The sequence below is a fragment of the Prunus avium genome, chromosome 8 (assembly GCF_965620075.1).
Source record: "Prunus avium chromosome 8, drPruAviu1.hap1.1, whole genome shotgun sequence".
NCBI lineage: Eukaryota > Viridiplantae > Streptophyta > Magnoliopsida > Rosales > Rosaceae > Prunus > Prunus avium.
In genome coordinates, this window is record NC_142291.1 from 20,805,151 (window position 1) to 20,817,229 (window position 12,079).

The 12,079-nt window shown below is 39.6% G+C and overlaps 1 non-coding gene across 1 annotated transcript; it reads left to right on the plus strand.

The window, feature by feature from the left end:
- The first annotated feature begins 7,297 nt into the window (after window positions 1-7,297).
- Window positions 7,298-7,404, plus strand: LOC148292311 (small nucleolar RNA R71). The gene has a single exon (XR_015827201.1). It is a non-coding gene; the product is annotated as a small nucleolar RNA R71 (small nucleolar RNA).
- Window positions 7,405-12,079: the final 4,675 nt, after the last annotated feature.

Genomic DNA, 12,079 nt, shown 5'->3' on the forward strand with positions numbered 1-12,079 from the left:
GAGGACTCATTTGGTGAGTTTTGAGGGAAATCCAATCGCAAGAGGTATGGAATACACCAACCACTCCAATTAGGAACGAACTGCCGTTGAACTTGAATTGTCCAATTTGGAACACCTATTGATTTCGGATCGAGCCCAAAACTTGGGTAACATCATAATATGGTGGGAGGAGTCATTGGGTGAGTGTTGAGTGAAATCCAATCGCTAGAAGTATGGAATACACCAACCACTCCAATTAGGAACGAACTGCCGTTGAAATTGAATTGTCCAATTTCTCACACCTATTGATTTCGGATCGGGCCCAAAACTTGGGCAACATCATAATATGGTTTGAGGAGTCATTTGGTGAGTGAAATCCAATCGCTAGACGTATGGAATACACCAACCACTCCAATTAGGAACGAACTGCCGTTGAAATTGAATTGAGCAATTTCTCACACCTATTGATTTCGGATCGAGCCCAAAACACACCCCCAAACTTAGATTTTGCTAGTCCTCGAGCAAAACAAAAGAGAAACAAAGATAAAAACAAAACAAGAAGTTAACTAGACCACTTTCGTAGGTAACTCGATTGCATTGAGCGTATGCAACAAGCCTTTAAACCTCTAGGCATCCCTAGTAGGAGGAGTTGTGTCTCCTGAGGGTTTAACAGATACGATACCCACAAATGTTTTTCTAACTCTACAAAACAAAATGGTTAGAAAAACAACTTTGAAATCAACTAATGAAAATGAAAGAAAGTTTTAGTCATACCTTCAACACCATAGAGTTGCCAAGATAGGTCATCAATCAGTGTGTACAAGTGGAAGCTATAGCTCAAAGGCACACAGTTTCAAAGCAAGCACACTCAAACCTTGAATAGAGAACATGCTTCGACTCTAATTCTCACAGATAACACTCAATCACTCAGAACCTATGTTTTAATTCTCTCAAGAAAGCATAAGTAAGTGTATGAAATAGAAGCACAAATTTGGTTAGATCTCATGAAAGGAATTAAATACTAAGAATAGAGATACACACATACTTACCAGCACCCATGAATACATCCTCAAAGATCAGCTAGGTCTTTCACAATGTTGTAATGAAAGGCTAAGGTTTAGGGGAAATGGAAGAATTGGAAGGAAAAACAAATAACTTAAGAACATACCAAGGTTGCATGCTTCATTAATCTGCAAGGCATCATTGATTTAGATTGGCATGGCAGCAAACTTCATGGTATCACCTGGCATGGACTTTATTTTTCACACTTAGATCAAATCGAAACACTTTCATCTTCGTTGATTTGATCTGCGTCTTCATTAACTTCATTGCACAGATTTACACCAAATTTCATTTAGGTACACGGCAGCAACTTCCTTGCATCAAACTTTATCTTGGCACACCTTGGTATATTTCTAAGTTATAGGGTATGGCTACAAGAGGTTAAGTATCTCAGATTGAGATACAAAGGTAGGGAAAATGATGAGGGTGATAAAAGAAAAGGCTTTGAGTGTTTGGCTTCAAGAGGGCTAATGGAACACACATATGGGTAGGGTGAAAAGAAAGCATATAGAATGGTTATACACACATAGCCTAGCATCACTTCAATGAGTTCATTCATGAATGAGAGCAAGCATATGATATCTGCAAAAGAGAATCATCCTTAGTATTCGATCAAAATGAAATGATGAGATCAATTAGAGTGAATTGAAGAAAATAAGTATGGATGAGAAATAGAACACTTTAAACCCTCTCAAGAAAGCAATTAGGCTCGATATAGCTCACTAGGGTAGTCTCCACTATTTTCCTTCAAGAATTTGAGCATGGTACTTTAGTCACCAGAATTCTAAGAGCCAAAGCTTTGTGAAGTGCAAAATTCTGATATGAAAACCTCAATGGCAGCTCCATAGCATCGATTGTATGACATTTAGAAAAAAAAATTAGTGACAAATGAACGAAAATTGAAACACAAATGAATGAAATTTGAAAACCTTCCCCCCAGACCTGAATTAAACATTGTCCTCAATGTGAAAGCATACAAAAGATGATTGAGAACAAACAAATGATAAAGGGAAAAGTTTAGAAGAAGGTTTAGGAAAAAAAAAAATTGAATATATAAGCAACTCATGGATGACCAGTTAAGGGCCTCAGAAAACACAGCCAGGGGATCCGGGAAGGTTGGAGGGGTCACAATGGTCCCGCTTAAAACCCAAACTTCTTAGACACCGAAGGTGTCGCCTAAAGAACTCCTAGACACTGTATTGACGGAGGTGCTCACTGGGGTTACCAAAAGTTAGCTTATATGAATTTTTTATTTTATTTTTATTTTTTTTAAATTTTTAAATTTATTTATTTATAAAAAGGAACAGAAACTTAAAAATAAAAACAAAACAAGTAAAGAGAAAGGATTGAAATGCTTCCCCTTGATGCGATTAGGTCGATTGCTACCAAGCACCTTCTTCTTGAACACATGGGTTGCCTCCCAAGAAGCGCCTTAGTTACTGTCTTGGCAAGACATTGTGCAATCAGCTAAGTTGATGGTACGAAGGGAAGTTGATCTACCACATGGCCAGTTTGGATGCCAGCTGAAACTCCCTCATAGAATGGCTTTAAACGTTGTCCATTTACTTTGAAAGTCGAGCCATCTTTAGGGTTTTGAATCTCCACAGCTCCATAGGGAGAAACATTGACCACGGTGAATGGGCCTTGCCATCTAGACTTCAATTTTCCTGGAAAGAGACGCAAACGTGAGTTAAACAAAAGAACTGACATACCTTTGGAGAACTCTTTCCGTTGAATGTTTCTGTCATGGTAACTCTTGGTTCGTTCTTTGTAAAGCTTTGCATTCTCATAAGACTCATGTCTAATTTCTTCCAATTCATTGAGCTGAAACTTTCTTGCATGGCCTGCCTTGTCTAGATCAAAATTTAACTTCTTGATGGCCCAAAAAGCATTGTGTTCAAGCTCCATTGGCAGGTGACAAGCTTTCCCAAACACAAGACGATAAGGGCTCATTCCAATGGGAGTCTTATATGCAGTCCTATAAGCCCATAATGAATCATTGAGCTTAGCTGCCCAATCTTTCCTTGTATTGTTCACCACCTTCTCCAGGATGTGCTTAATTTCTCTATTGCTTATTTCCACTTGACCAGAAGTTTGCGGATGATATGGTGTAGAGACTCGATGGGTGATGTTGTACTTCTTCATGAGTGCTTCGAATGGCTTGTTACAGAAGTGGCTGCCTCCATCACTAATGACAGCCCTTGGAGTACCAAACCTTGTGAAAATATTATCCTTCAAGAACTTCAGCACCACCTTATAATCATTGGTTTTGGTGGCTATGGCTTCCACCCATTTAGACACATAATCAACAGCAACAAGTATGTAAGTATAACCAAAGGAAGATGGGAATGGTCCCATGAAATCAATACCCCACACATCGAAGAGCTCCACAACAAGTATGTTATTCAATGGCATTTCATTCCTGCGACTTATGTTCCCCATCCTTTGGCACCTATCACACTTAACACAAAAATTAAATGCATCTTTAAATAGAGTGGGCCAAAAGAAACCAGATTGCAGAATTTTAAGTGCTGTTTTCTTAGCTCCAAAGTGACCTCCACAGGCCAATTCGTGGCTATGCCTAAGTATGCTTTCTTGCTCTTCTTCTGGAACACATCTTCTGATGAGTTGATCTGGGCAATGCTTGAATAAGAAAGGTTCATCCCATACATAATGTTTCACCATGGAAAAGAACTTCTTCTTATCCTGAGAAGTTAGATCATTTCAAAGAACACCACAAGCAAGATAATTAACAAAATCAGCATACCATGGCTCTTTGACTTGGGCAGCATATAGTTGTTCATCAGGGAAAGTCTCATTCAAGGGTAGCACAGCTCCTCCTTTTTCTTCAACCACAATTCTGCTCAAATGATCAGCTACCACATTCTCACATCCCTTCTTATCTCGAATCTCCAAATCGAATTCTTGCAGCAAGAGAATCCATCTAATCAAGCGTGGTTTGGCATCCTTCTTAGTGAGCAAGTATCTAAGGGCTGCATGGTCAGAATAAACAATTACTTTAGAACCAACAAGGTAAGAACGAAATTTTTCTAAAGCAAAAACCACAGCAAGCAACTCCTTCTCTGTTGTGGAGTAGTTGATTTGAGCATCATTCAAGGTCCGGCTAGCATAATGAATCACATGGGGCAGCTTGTTCTTCTTTTGACCTAAAACTGCACCAATAGCAAAGTCAGAGGCATCACACATTATTTCAAATGGTAAAGACCAATCCGGAGCTATGATAATAGGGGCTGAAGTTAGCTCCCTCTTCAAGGTAGAAAAAGCTTCCATGCAAGCTTCATTAAACTCAAAAACAGCATCCTTAGCAAGGAGATTACACAATGGCCTTGTAATGCTTGAGAAATTTTTGATGAACCTTCTATAGAATCCAGCATGACCTAGAAAGCTTCTAATTCCTTTAACAGAGGTAGGGGGTGGAAGATTTGAGATGAGATCGATCTTGGCTTTATCCACTTCGATTCCCTTGCTTGAAATCACATGGCCTAGCACAATGCCTTGTCTCACCATGAAGTGACACTTCTCCCAATTCAAAATCAGATTTGTTTCCTGGCATCTTTTAAGCACTAGAGACAAGTGGTGAAGACAATTATCAAAAGAGGAACCAAAAACTGAAAAATCATCCATAAATACCTCAATGAATCGTTCCACCATATCTGAAAAGATTGACATCATGCATCTTTGGAAAGTTGCTGGGGCATTGCACAAACCGAATGGCATCCTTCTATAAGCAAACGTACCAAATGGGCATGTGAATGTGGTTTTCTCTTGGTCTTCCGGAGCAATGGGAATTTGATTATAACCTGAAAAACCATCAAGAAAACAATAGTAAGCATGGCCAGATAAACGTTCAAGCATTTGATCAATAAAAGGTAAGGGGAAATGATCTTTTCTAGTGGATGTGTTCAACTTCCTGTAATCAATGCAAACTCTCCAACCAGTGACAGTTCGTGTAGGAACTAGCTCATTCTTCTCATTCTTCACAACGGTGATTCCGGACTTCTTTGGAACAACTTGCACAGGGCTCACCCACTTAGAATCTGAAATTGGGTAGATGATTCCTACATCGAGTAGCTTTAAAACTTCAGCTCTAACCACCTCTTTCATGTTGGGATTTAGCCTCCTTTGGGAATCACGAGATGGTTTGCTGTCTTCTTCCATTAAAATCCGGTGCATGCACATGCTTGGACTAATTCCTTTGATGTCTGCTATGGTCCACCCAATGGCTGTTTTATGCTCTTTTAGAACTTTAATTAAGCTCTCTTCTTCATGTGAGGAGAGACCTGCAGCAATTATAACAGGGAGAGTTTCGTTAGCACCCAAATATGTATATTTAAGATTATTGGGAAGAGGTTTAAGTTCTAGCTTTGGTGGGATGACAATGGATGGCTCCAATTTCGTGGATGATGGTCCAAGAGGCTCGATTGGTGGCCTAAAGGATGGTGGGTATGGCGGAAACACTTCTAAGGCAGCCACCACTTCTTGGAACTCCGGTTCACAAAGATCTTCCTCTTCTTGTGTTAAGACAGCTTCTAGAGCATCATTAGACTTTCTCTGCAAAATTTTGGAAGAAACCTCATGATCCACAACATCAATTGAAAAGCAAGAATCAAGAGAGATAGAAGGTTGAGATAGAGCATTAAGCATTTTAAATTCAACAGTTTCACCCAAAACAGTCATGGAGAGGGTGCTATCTTTCACTTTGATGATTGTGTCTGCAGTGGCCATGAATGGTCTGCCTAGGAGAATGGGATCAACACGATCTCCATTTGGATTGTCTTCCATGTCCATCACTACAAAATCAGCAGGGAGAATTAGTGTATTAACTTGAACTAGAATATCTTCTACAATACCTTTTGGATATTTTATAGAATGATCAGCTAGTTCAAGTCGCATTGAAGTCTTCTTCATCCCTTCTAAGCCAAGCTCTTGATAAACTGAATATGGCAAAACATTGATGCTTGCTCCCAAGTCCAACATGGCTCTTCCAACCTTCTTGCCTCCAATGTTAATGGGAATGTCAAAGCTGCCAGGATCATCTAGTTTTGGTGGAAGCTTCCTTTGCAATACAGCACTTACATTCTGGTCGAGCTTTACTCCTTCATTTGGAGCGAAATTGAGCTTGTGAGTTTTCAAGTCCTTGATGAATTTTCCATATGCAGGAATCTGTTCAATAAGATCAAGCAAAGGCAAATTGATATTAACTTTACTCAAAATATCATAAATCTCTTTAAAAGCCTTATCTTGCTTTGCTTTCTTAAGACGGCCTGGAAATGGAATCTGTGGAACATATGGAGCAGGTGGCACGTATCTATCTTCTTGAAGATGTGGTGGCACAAATTTGTCATCCCTTTTATGCAATTGGAATTGATCGGATTTCTGAGAATCTGATTTGGCCTTAGGAGCAGATTGAGAAGTTTTGAGTTGTTCTCCTTCCGTAGCCATGGTCTCCTCGTCTTTATCTTCTACAATCACAACATCATTTGAAAGATTAGAATCATCTTTATTATCAATGATCTTACCTGATCTGAGCACATGAATGGCCTTGGCTTCTGGGTTCTTTGGATTGATCTCAGTTTGGCTTGGCCATTTCCCAGGCACTCTTTGAGTTATTTCAGCAGCTATTTGGCCTAATTGGACTTCCAATTTGGAGATGGCAGCTTGTGTAGTTTGCTGAAAATTGGATTGGTTGATTGCCATCTGCTTCACTATATCTTCCAATGATGATGATGATTGTTGTGGCCTTTGGAATGAAGGGGGATTTGCTTGATTCTGGGTATTTCTCCATGAAAAGTTTGGATGATTCCTCCAACCTGGATTATAACTTTGAGAGTATGGATCATTTCTTGGACCTTGGTTGTAGGAATTTACCAACTTAGCTTGCTCTTGCACAAATTCTGGATATCCAGCCCCAAGTGGACAAGCTGTGGTAGCATGGTCATGAGATTCACAAATGCTACACACTTCCTTCGGAGGGCTTCTTGAGTTTAATGCAAGAAGAGCATCTAGCTTTTGTTCCAATTTTGAAATCTGCACACTAGAAGCATCATTAGAACCACTAATAACACGTTTACCTCTTGTATCCGTATGTTGGGTCTCCATTGCTATCTCCTCAAAGAGTTCGTACGTTTCTTCTGGAGTTTTGGTTTTAAAAGAACCACCTGCAAAATTGGTGACTATATTATGACTAGAAGGGGTTAGTCCTTTATAAAACATACGCATTTGAAGCTTCAATGGAATCCCATGATGAGGACATTGGTTGAGCAACCCATTGAATTTCTCCCATGCTTCACAAAACGATTCATCATCTTGCTGTGCAAATAACAAGATCTTGTCCCTAAGCATGTCGGTCTTTTGCGTGGAGAAGTATTTTTCCAGGAACTTCTTTTGAATGGCAGACCATGTAGTGAGTGAACCAGGCTTCAAAGAATTCAACCAATACTTCGCCTTATCCTTTAAAGTGTATGGAAACACTCTCATTCGAAGTTGATCTTCTGTCACACCTGTCAAGGGAAAAGAACTCACAACATTAAAAATATCCTTTATATGAGTCAATGGATCTTCATTAGGTAAACCATAAAAGGAAGGCAGCATATTAAGATGAGAAGATTTAAGCTCATAATTTCGAGCTACAGTGGGCAGCAAAATGCTTGAAGGAGATGCTGGAATTGTTGGGATATCAAGTTCTCCCATGAACTCAATGGCAGCCATCATTTCTTCTTGTTCTTGGTCTGAACTTGCTTCCGAATTTGAAAGTGAAGAACCGGGAAGTTCAGTGTGGAGAGCAAGACTTGTAAATGTAGCAAGAGCTTGCTCTTTTGCAGTTGGCAACTCCCTTTCTAGACGATTCTGAATTTCAGAGGTCACTCGTCTGGGTTGCAATGATGGTCCTGTGTTCAAAGATCTAGAACGTTGGAACGAAGACCTCACTTGTTCAAGTAATGGATTTTTAGACATAAACTACCTGAAACAGAAAATTAGATTAATTAGAAACACTAAAAAGAATAGGGTAACCTTGGGCACATAACCAGGGAAGAACTTTCGTTCAGTCCCCGGCAACGGCGCCAAAATTTGTTGTTAATAATATGTTAACTCGCAATTGTACGGGGCAATTAGTAGTATAGCAAGAAAAGTACGAGGTCGTACCCACGAAGACTGAGAAGTTCAAATTAGTTATGTACTTTAGATTACCAAATTCAAGAAGTTAGGAAGTTAAATCTAAAACAGAATTTAAAGCAAGAGTGAGTTTGAAAACAAATGCAGCAAGATTAAAATGAACTTTGAAGTGAGAATGCTTGTGATTATAGAAAGAAATGAACAAACTGAAATTGCAACGGAAAGCAAGTAAACAAAAGTAACAAAGGGTGGTTTTGAAAGTTAAAACACAGGTTTGGAGACTAGGGCATTCGATTCACCATAACAATTCAATTCTGGGTTATAAAGATTCAAGTAACAAGTCTAATTCAGATTCAAAGATTGATTCTAGCTAAAGTATGATTAGGCCATGGTGTTTGGTCCTAACCTTGTGTTCCTAATTCCCTAATTTGATCATTTGTTGTCTAACCTAAAATTAAGCATTAGGAACCCATTAAGCATAGAAGAACATTTTAAACAACCAAGTATGTATCTAATCCCTGTTGTCGAATGTCCATACATACTCTTCCTATTCATAGTTCAATTCGAATTAAAGCATGGTGTATACTCTTAATTCAAACCAAGATAGTTAACAAACAAGTTCTAATGGTGATCAATCATTCAAACAAGCATGTTAACTTATAAGCATAATGAATAAGAACATGAATCATGAATCAAACTTGAAACTCCAAACTTATAAACCCAGAATATTCATGTTAGGTTACATCGAAGCCCTAGTTATGGATTTAGCTACTCATAATGGAAAAGAGACTTGAACAGAAATGAGAAAATATAATGAATGCAATAAGAGTAGAAAAACCCTTTTTCTGAAGTTCTTGTGGTGTCCAAGGCTTCTCCAAGTGCTTCTCCACTTCTAATGCTTCTCCAAGAGCTTCCCCACTTCTAGAAAGATGTATGAAGGATATGGAGGTGATTTGGGATGAGTTTGAGTGAGTGGTGATGGCTAAGGAAGATGAAATTCGTAGGGAAATGGAAGAGAAGTTTGCTGGAGTTGTTTTGGTGATTGTTGGAGTGTTTGGGATTGTGAGAGTGTTTGAGGATGGTTGGAGTGAATTGTGGGGGTTGTGAATCTCAGGATTTGTTGTGTCTTGAATGTGGAATGGATGTGGTATTTATAGGGAGAGGGGAGTGATAAATCTGAATTCAATATGGCTAATGCATACAACACTTGCATTATAAAAGATGAATTGGTTGATGCACTTCACTAATGCATACAACACTTGCATTATAAAATCTGAATTGGTTGATGCACTTCAGCAATAAATCCCACCAGCAGCCCTAGCTCATCTTCATGTCACCATGACCAAGCTTCCAACCAGCTACAATAGCTCATGCCTAGCTCACCATGACCAAGCTTCCAACCAGCTCATCCTGAGGTCAGCATGACCAGCAACTTCAAGGGCTTACAACTTGGACTAGGCTGAATCAAATGAAGACTTTAAGATGTCCATTGTGAAGTTCAGAATGTGTATGATCCAACCACACAAGTATTGGCCCAATCCAAGCTCGGAGGAGGAAGTTAAGGCCGAAACAAATTACTAACTCAGTTTGCTCGCTGACAAAATCCATCCTGAGCATGGTTCTGTGTTTGCTAGGTGACGGACTCCAGATTTATCCAATGGGGCTGAATTTTGGATATGTTATAGTACACACCCATTGGAACAACTTTCATGCAGAATGTTGCCTCATCCGAGCTATGTAAGTTGCTGAAACAAAGCTTGCAATATGACCTACGGAACTGGACTGGCAGGGGGCTGTAGCCAAAATGAGTTTGTCTTTAAGCTCTTCTTCTCTTCATCCAAATTAGGCCTTAACATGCATGAATTGCATGAATTATGCTCTCTTGCTCTTTTGGCCTACAAAACACACAAAGGGAGGCAAATAACTCAAAATTATAAGAAACTAAGCAAAAGAAGTAAGTAAATTGGGCATGTATATGTATGAAATTATGAGCTTAACATTAGGCAACATCATAATATGGTGGGAGGAGTCATTTGGTGAGTTTTGAGTGAAATCCAATCGCCAGAAGTATAGAATACACCCACCACTCCAGTTAGGAACGAACTGCCGTTGAACTTGAATTGTCCAATTTGGAACACCTATTGATTTCGGATCGAGCCCAAAACTTGGGCAACATCATAATATGGTGGGAGGAGTCATTTGGTGAGTTTTGAGTGAAATCCAATCTTTAGAAGTATGGAATACACCAACCACTCCAATTAGGAACGAACTGCCGTTGAAGTTGAATTGTCCAATTTCTCACACCTATTGATTTCGGATCGGGCCCAAAACTTGGGCAACTTCATAATATGGTGGGAGGAGTCAATGGGTGAGTTTTGAGTGAAATACAATCGCTAGAAGTATGGAATACACCAACCACTCCAATTACGAACGAACTGCCGTTGAACTTGAATTGTCCAATTTGGAACACTTATTGACTTCGGATCAAGCCCAAAACTTGGGAAACATCATAACATGGTTGGAGGAGTCATTTGGTGAGTTTTGAGTGAAATCCAATCGCTAGAAGTATGGAATACACCAACCACTCCAATTAGGAACGAACTGCCGTTGAACTTGAATTGTCCAATTTCTCACACCTATTGATTTCGGATCGAGCCCAAAACTTGGGCAACATCATAATATGGTGGGAGGAGTCATTTGGGGATTTTTGAATGAAATCCAGTCGGCAGAAGTATGGAATACACCAACCACTCCAATTAGGAACGTACTGCCGTTGAACTTGAATTGTCCAATTTCTCACACCTATTGATTTCGGATCGAGCCCCAAACTTGGGCAACATCATAATATGGTGGGAGGAGTTATTTGGTGAGTTTTGAGTGAAATCCAACCGCTAGAAGTATGGAATACACCAACCCCTCCAATTAGGAACGAACTGCCGTTGAACTTGAATTGTCCAATTTGGAACACCTATTGATTTCGGATCGAGCCCAAAACTTGGGCAACATCATAATATGATGGGAGGAGTCATTTGGTGAGTTTTGAGTGAAATCCAATCGCTAGAAGTATGGAATACACCAACCAATCCAATTAGGAACGAACTGCCGTTGAACTGGAATTGTCCAATTTGGAACACCTATTGATTTCGGATCGAGCCCAAAACTTAGGCAACATCATAATATGGTTTGAGGAGTCATTTGGTGAGTTTTGAGTGAAATCCAATCGCTACTAGTGTGGAATAAACCAACCACTCCAATTAGGAACGAACTGCCGTCGAAATTGAATTGTCCAATTTCTCACACCTATTGAGTTCGGATCGAGCCCAAAACTTGGGCAACATCATAATATGGTGGGAGGAGTCATTTAGTGAGTTTTGAGTGAAATCCAATCGCTAGAAGTATGGAATACACAAACCACTCCAATTAGGAACGAACTGCCGTTGAACTTGAATTGTCCAATTTCTCACACCTATTGATTTCGGATCGAGCCCCTAACTTGGGCAACATCATAATATGGTGGGAGGATTCATTTGGTGAGTTTTGAGTGAAATCCAATCGCTAGAAGTACGGAATACACCAACCACTCCAATTAGGAACGAATTGCCGTTGAACTTGAATTGTCCAATTTGGAACACCTATTGATTTCGAATCGAGCCCAAAACTTTTGCAACATCATAATACGGTGGGAGGAGTCATTTCGTGAGTTTTGAGTGAAATCCAGTCGGTAGAAGTACGGAATACACCAACCACTCCAATTAGGAACGAACTGCCGTTGAACTTGAATTGTCCAATTTCTCACACCTATTGATTTCGGTTCGAGCCCAAAACTTGGGCAACAACATAATATGGTGGGAGGAGTCATTTCGTGATTTTTGAATGAAATCCAGTCGGTAGAAGTGTGGAATAT